This window comes from Musca domestica, unplaced genomic scaffold (assembly GCF_030504385.1).
Source record: "Musca domestica strain aabys unplaced genomic scaffold, Musca_domestica.polishedcontigs.V.1.1 80, whole genome shotgun sequence".
Lineage (NCBI taxonomy): Eukaryota > Metazoa > Arthropoda > Insecta > Diptera > Muscidae > Musca > Musca domestica.
In genome coordinates, this window is record NW_026712410.1 from 1,729,087 (window position 1) to 1,737,621 (window position 8,535).

General features: G+C 33.1%; 1 long non-coding RNA gene across 1 annotated transcript; it reads right to left on the reverse strand.

Moving 5' to 3' along the window:
* Nucleotides 1-1,221: 1,221 nt before the first annotated feature.
* On the reverse strand, nt 1,222-5,987 carry LOC131806650 (uncharacterized). Its single transcript, XR_009344132.1, has 2 exons — nt 1,938-5,987; nt 1,222-1,866 (listed from the first exon to the last, which is right to left on the reverse strand). It is a non-coding gene; the product is annotated as an uncharacterized LOC131806650 (long non-coding RNA).
* Nucleotides 5,988-8,535: the final 2,548 nt, after the last annotated feature.

Consider the following 8,535-nt stretch of genomic DNA (forward strand, 5'->3'; position numbering starts at 1 on the left):
AAATGCCTGAGGAAGAGGCACCTATATCTACTTCCACCCAAAATCTATATAACAAACTGTTAGGGCCAATATTTGCCATGTTTTGCATAGAAATTACTAGTTTATATAATACTGTTTTAACTTTTTTAATTGTTTTACCTTTATGAAAAATATATTTTATATAAACAAACAAATGCACATTTTAATTCAAAAACAAGCAAAAATACATTGCAATTCCGTACAGATTCAGATACAGATTTAAACTTGGCCGCATGCTGTCACTACCCATATTTTATTAAGCTACATTTTAATATTGTCGATCAAGACGATCTTCTTCGTGTCAAATTTGGTATTTGGTATGGAGGAGTCAACTTTCGATAAAATGAAGCTTAGTATGATGCATCTTGTTGCAATACATCGTCCTGTACATGCTTTTTGCACTTTTTAAACAATTATTGTACATTCTTTCTTTTACCACTTCGATTTTTTGGGTTGTGGGCATACTAATGCATTTTGAACAATTTTTCAATAAAGGATTCTTTCCTCACATAAATTTGAACTATACTGAGTTCCGCAATTATTTCAGAGTGAGATTCAAGAGATTGTTCACACAGAGTCAGAGTTTCAACCGGAAGCTTACTTGAACATTAAAAAACTAATATTGGATCCCAATCATTTACACTGAATTTCTAAGAAATCGCTCTTTTTTAACTGGATTCTTTTTATACCTTCACTATTTTCTGACATTCCTGGCGCAGTTTCGAACAAAAGTTTTATTTGATTATCGCTTTGTTTCATTACGCTTTTTAAAGCATTAATGATAAAGTCGGACAATGGAAATCTATACACAATTCTACTAGCTTCTCCCTTTGTTTTATTTTTTAAGTGGTATAGTTTTTACGCTGATGTTAGTCGAGGGTGGTTCCCATATATGGCCATCAACATGTCCCTGAATGTAGGTAATTCTTCGTAACTTCCATCGGAGTCTTTTGAATCACATAGTGACCCGTTGATGCACACCTCGGGACAAATCAAATTCAGTAGTTGGTGAATACATGGCCGAACTATGAAAAAGAGATGGATTTGTAGGGTCTTCGTGAGCTGAATTCACAGATTGGTTTCTTCTCTTTTTCAAAATTTCCATTAGATTGTCTTTTGTTGATTGATATTGGATTCAAAGTATTTCTTAGCCCGTATTTTATAAACTTTCCCAATTATTTATTATTGGCAAAATACACGCTCTAGAAGACGCTACGTTTATTTTATTAATTTTTTATTTTAGCTTATTTTAATATTGTCGATCGAAACGATCTTCATCTTTCCAAATTTGGTATTGAACTCTCGATAAAAGCGACTTTAAAGTCGAGCTCTATGACATTTGTATCAATATCCTTGTAATACATTAGGTCGAACCTCGAAAAATTAAAAAAGGAAGAAATAAGTTAAAATTAATTCATAGCATTAAACTAAAATTGCCTTAAATGAAACAGGAAAAATAATATAAATAAATTTTTAATACATAAGTAAGTTCTAATTGGATGTTTTTTTGCAATTTGGATTCGATTTCTCGAAGGCGATACTTCTCATAATATTGTTATGGCGGAGAATTTGATGTAGCTCTCTCTTTTTATCGAATGGAATCCTTTAACTTAGAAGCCAGTACACGGTCAATATCTAAGTATTTAATGTTAGAGTGTCTTCTTCCAGCTAGACCTTTGGGTTTCACCGTCACTGCTTCCACGGAAGATTTCATTGGTATTAAATTGTATATTGCTTCTTCTGTTGGCGATAATATCTGCTCCTTGTTAGGTACACCTCCAGTCAATTTTTTGCATTTTAAATTCGAAGAAGCCATTTGTCTTACATTTTGGTCTGGTCCGCCCAATCCTACATACAAATATAAAGAATTACTATTATTATATAAACAATTACTAGGTTTTTAACTTTCAAAGTAAAACCTCTGGCTGAAAAATAGGATCAGGTATTTTGAAACACTATAAATCGCCCGTTACGTGAATATGTATTGACATTTTTATTTAATTCTATTTAGTCGAGTCATCATTTATATTAACAAGTAACAGAGCAGTAAGTTCGGCCTGGTAGAACTTTGAATACCCTCCACCATTAGGAATTAGGACATTTTCAAAAAATAAAATCCATTGAAAATTCTGTTAAAATCTGTGAAGGTGCCGATATATGGGGGATAAACGATATAGTGGACCTATATAGACAAAATTATGTCTAGGGATAAAATACTCACAAATAACTCCTTGTATAGAATTTAAGGCAATTCCGTTTAAAAATGTGGCAAAAATCATCAAAATACCGAATATCGGGGGGCACCGTTATATGGGGGATATACGATATCGTGGACCTATATAGACAATTCTCTTTCAGGGGGTGAAGTTCCCACAAAGATCTCAACGTGTGGATTTTCAGACTATTTTATTAGAAAATGTGACTAAAATCATCAGAATACAGAATATCGGGGGTACCGTTATATGGGGGCTATACGATATCGTGGACCTATATAGATAATTCTCAGCCAAGGGATAAAGTACACAAAAAGAACTCCTTGTGTGAATTTTTCTACAATTCCATTGTAAAATGTGGCTACAATCATCAAAATACCGGATATCGGGGGTACCGTTATATGGGCGCTATACGATATCGTGGACCGACATGGACCATCTTCGAACTTGACCTGCTTGCAGACAAAAGAGAGATCTGGGCAAAATTTTAGCTTTCTATCTTAATTCGTTTAGCCTGTAGCGTGATTACAACAGACGGACGGACGGACAGACGGGCGGACAAAGCTAAATCGTCTTAGAATTTTACGCTGATCAAGAATATATATACTTTGTTTGGTCTAAAATGATTATTTCGATGAGTTACAAACGGAATGACGAACTTAATATACCCTCCATGTATGGTGGAGGGTATAAAAATTGTGTCAATTATGTAAGCCAGATCTGTGAATTATTATGCTTTAAAAACTATGCATTAAAGACTAAAACTACGGGCCGGCAACGCGGAACGAGCGCGTTGCTGGCCCATAGTATTAGCGTGTAATGTATATTTTTAAATGGTTAGCTTCTCTCTTTAAAAACCTAAACAAAGTTGGCTTGCAAGTATCGTCAATCTACAAATTTGGCGGTGTTCATGCTTATTGCTGTTTTTCTTGTTTTGTGGTTTATTGTTGTTTTCGTTTCAACTTATTTATTTAGAATGCACAATACATATTAGGTGTGTTTGGTTACTTTTCCTGCAGGAATTGTCCAGCAACATCTTTCTGAGAGAGTAAGGTAGTTTTATTCTCTTTTGCAAGGAAATTGCGAAAAGTAAACAGATGGTATTACTGCAGAAGCTTGCAACTAATCAGCTGATTTGTCAAATCAAACCAAATTGTCCCCCATTAAAAGGATTAAATGAAAGGAACAACCACCAATTTCACAAGTTTTATAAATAAAAAGGAAATTGACAATAAAAGGAAGATAGATTTGATCTGTTCCGCGGAATCCTTTAAACCTGTTACTAATGGCATTTGTCTAAATATGTTGTAAATAATCTTTTACTTTCTTATTACATATTAATATTTATGTTTTTCAAATTTGTAAAGTTGTTTTCCAAAAACAATTAGCCTTGCTAATTCCAAAACAATATTTTCAAATTAACATCACAAAAAGAAGTAAATAAACAATAGAAAACATCTGATTGAATGTCGATGAATGAGAAGAAGAAGAGTTGCAAGAGATTGCAAGAAGAAATTTGTCCAGCAAGAATTTGCAAACTCTCACTGAAAGAACTGTCAAAATTTCTCTCTTAAACCGCTCTCTTTTGCAGAACTTTCGGGTTAACAAACGACTTCCAGTAACAATTTGTAACAATTGTTACAAACTTTAGGGTAACCAGACACACCTATTTATGGTGAACCAGCAAACCCGGACTGCTGGCTCATTGTATTAGCGTGTAATGCATATTTTTAAGAACCTAATATAAGTTGTAAATGGTTAGCTTTTCTCTTTAAAAAAGCCTAAACTTTAATAAACAATGTTGGCTTGCAATTATCGTCAATCTACAAATTTGGCGGTGTTCATGCTTATTTCTGTTTTCCTTGTTTTGTGGTTTATTGTTGTATTCGTTTCAACTTATTTATTTAGAGTGCACAATACATATTTATGGTGAATGAAGGACATGTTGCATATACGCATGTATATATGTTTTCAATTTGTTGGAGTTTTCGTCGTCAGAATCGATAATAATTTCTAAATTGAATTTAACTATCTTAAATAAGGTGTCATCGGTTTATAAAAGTTATTGATTCTATAATGTATGTTAAAGAGTACAAATCTTTGTCGATTAAATTATGCACGTGATCCTCTCAGTACTCCATCCGCTATTACGATAGAGCTCACCAAATTTAATATGTGCCTTTCAGACTTAGCAAATATTATTCTTAGGATTATTGATGTTACAGACGGTATATATTTGTTCTCATTTAGATATAGCCCTCATATAATATTATCTCCTTATATTCGTCGACTAAATGTGCTCCAATGTGGCATTTTATGATTTAAGTACACTTAAGTGTAGTCCTTTAATACTGATTTCCCATATAACCTGCCGATTTTGTGCAAAATCCTATGTCAGTTAATCTATATCCGTCTGTGTATGTGGCCGTTCGTTAAAATCGCAATAAAAGCGAAATATTTAGGTTAATTTTTGATCATTTATACAATATTCCTAGGAAGTTAGAAGATATACGTTTCGTTTCGGCATAATAATGCCGCTAAACATTCATCCTTTTGTATGGTTTTGTTATAATTTCTACCGACTTAACTGTAATTTGACATTTAAAGTTCTCAGTATTGTGAAAGCAATACCGGCAATAACTGTTTACTATTTAATTTTCTATTGTTTCCCAATATGCATAGCCCCAATTTGAAAGTACATTGGGGTTTTAAATGTTTTGATGCTTTGAGAAGTATTTTGAAATCAAAATTGTATAGAATATATGCAAAATTTCTCCTTTTTTGCAAAAACGATTTTCAATTCCAAAAGGCATTCTGAAACAATGCTATACAAAATTCCTTATCAAAATAGAAAATCCAATTTTTTCACTTCCGCGCTTTTCTATAGGCTTTTCTCAAATTTTTCATTCATGAAAACGTTTCCACTATAATTACAAAAAACCAAAAGAAAATTTGAGTCAATTCGACCAAACAGTTCTCAACATACGTGTTACTATTTTTTTTTTTAAATTTTATACATATAAATTTAAAGAAGTATGTGTGGCTAGTTCCTCTGACCCCAAACAGATACCTAGGCTTGGAGGGAGAGTCAAGAGTAGGTCATATACTACTTCATATACTACTACTTCCATATATATATGGAACGAATATCTTCATTATTTTGACAAATATTAGGATTTTAGGTGAATCCAAAAAATGGGCGTAAAAGTAGACGTCATCATTTTTTCTTTGCATAAAAACCAAAATCCTTCCAGCCGTTCTTAGCTTATTCGATTACCAACGAACAACAATTGATATATATATTAAAAAGTAGTCGTGGTCAGTTCCTCTGCCCCAAATAAATTGTACTTAGGGTTGGATGGGAAGTCTACAGTACCTTGTGTAATAATTTTCAAACCGACATCTTCATTATTCTGGCAAATATAAGCATTTTAGATAAATCGAAATAGTGCTCATAAAAGTAGGCAAGGCCAATATTTTTTTCTTTAAAAACCTAATTCGGGGTATGACGAACCTTTGTACAAAAAAAAAAAAATAATGCAAATCGGTCCGTCCTTTCCCAACTGATTCCATTACAAACGAACAACAAATGATTTTTATATATATAGAAGATAGATTACTAGAACTGCGTTGGCATTTTTGTTCGGGATACCGTACTTATTTTATTTTTTGCAAAATAAATAGGGCACCGTCGACGAAGGGGTTTTTGTTGTAACAGAAAAAAACAAATTACATTGTAATGATAGGAGGATGATTGGTGGGATGATTGGTGGGTCTTTCGAAAAAAATGGCATTCCCTGCCTTGCCTACAGGTAATCATTTCCATCTTTCTTCACTAATAATCAAACGTTGTTTTTATAAAAACATCAATTATGGGATTAAACAAAAATACCAACAAAATTCTATTAATAAACTAGGCACAGTCGACGAAGGCTTTTTTGTAACAGACAATACCAATTTGCATGGCTGTACTATCTCATTCAGTTAAACGAAGGCATAACAAGTGGAGAGAGATACCACCGAAATTTCAATCCCCCCACCTTAAGGTAAAGGAAACATTTTTATATAAAAGTATCTGGATTCAAGCGTGTTTTACTTTAAACTTTATATATCAGTAAGACCGTTTGCATAATGTAGTTAAATTTATCAAAAAACATAAAGTGAGCGAGACCGTTATATGGGGCCATACCAAAACGGGAACCTCTATAGGCAAATTTATACTTCAAGGCTTGTCATTTATCAAATCTTCTAAAATACCAAAATTTAAACAATTATGTGGGTAAATGTGATTAGGAATTGTCAAAATACCGAATATCGGTGGGTATAGTTATATGTGCGCTTAGGAAAACGTGGAATTAAATATTCAATGTTTTGCCACCGAGCTAGAACCCATTATAAACTGCAAATGCAATATTTTTTATCAACCTACTGAATATCGGGAGGTACCGTTATATGTGGTCTATACCAAAACGTAGACCTACACATACAATGTTTCGCCACCGGAACTAGAACCCATTATGACCTACAAATACCAATTTTTAGACAAATCCGTGGGGAAAAAGTGGCAAAAATCATCAAAATACCGAATATAGGGAGATACCGTTATATGTGGGCTATTCGAAAAAGTGGACCTATACATGCGATGTGAAACCATTATGACCTACATATACCAATTTTTAGACAAATTCGTGGAAAATGTGTGGCGAAAATCATCAAAATATTGAATATCGGGAGGTTATATAGCGGCAACACCAAAACGATATATCTCATTTTCAATACCAACCATCCTAGACACAATACAAGTTGTACTGCCAAATTTTGAAGGTGTACGTCAAATAATGTGGGCTGTATCGTGATTTCAACAGACAGACAGACAGACGGACATAGTTAAATCAACTTAAAATTGTATACCGATTACAAATATATACTTCATGCGGTCTGCGATGAATATTTAGGGATGTTGGCAACGGAATGACAAGTTAATATACCCTCCTTTCCAAGGTGGATGGTATAAAAATGTTTATAAGCGCGGTTGTAAAATTTAGAAGAAATGCCGAAAGAATTTAACTTTTATTCAATTCTTTGGTTCCTCTTTTATTAAGCTTACGATGTCTTCACTTGGGTAAAAAAAGGTTTTGTCATAGGAGTTTTTTAAATGACTGCTGGGAAGAACTGATGAGGATTAGTGGCTCTTTCTGAAATCATGGTATTCCCTGCATTGCGTCCTGTTAAACATTATCACCTTTCTTCGCTAGTAAACAAACGTTGTTTTTATATAAGCCTAAATATTTTGCCACAACAAAATAAAAAAGTAATATTATTTTCTATTTTAATTTATTTGGTGGTCCCATAGAGTTTTGTTGGTTTTCTGCTTTGGCCCAAAAACGGGTTGTTTCTGTCAACGAAACCAAATGTTGAATTTGCTTCTTAGTAGTGGTTTTTGACCTAAGAATTTGGAATAATTTGAGTAGTTTTTATTTATAATTGAAAATAAATATTTAATTTTTTTTAAAACTCCCTAATATAAAAGTGTTTTTTTTTTTTGGAGGAAATTACATATTCTAACGCCTTTGTGTTATCTACTTTTCTTCTCTTTATCGGTTTAAAAGGTATGGATATTTTCGATCCGTAAAAGCAATTCATTCAAATGAAAATGGGAGAGATTCCTTCCTGGTTAAGAGCTATTCGCTACCTTTCTATTAACATATTGTTTGCCTGTTACTGAACTAAATAATTGTATTGTTTATTTTAAGTAGGCCGATAACCTTAATAAAGAAACACATCGATTCGTTTCACATTACATGGGTTATTGGCTGAAGTATTTTTTTTATAAATAACAACCAAAAATAAATATTTTTGGTAGATTGCAGGAAATTGTAAGCCTATCAAGATTACACAAATCAAGAGTTATGTGCATCTACTTTTCCTTTACATTAATAAACATTTTTGGTGAATACGACGTGACCTTGAAAAGGATCAAACTCATTGATAAATTTCAAATTTCCCCCCACCAGGGGTAAGGAATTTGAAACATTTTTTAGTGAACGGAAGAAACTACTTCCGTAAAAAAGCAGCAAATTTCAAGAGCCAGAATCATGTGGAGCACTCAATCTTAACAGTTGTGTATCACAAATTTAGTATGGACCTACCTGCAATAATAGACCAACAATAAGCAGCAATATCCGAGTTGAGGAAGGCGAATACAAACATAAAAAAGGCTTCATTGGAAAGAAGAACGGTTGAGTTCTACAACAGAAAGTTGGAGGAGATGGAAGCACTCAGCGCGGACATCGATCGCAATGAA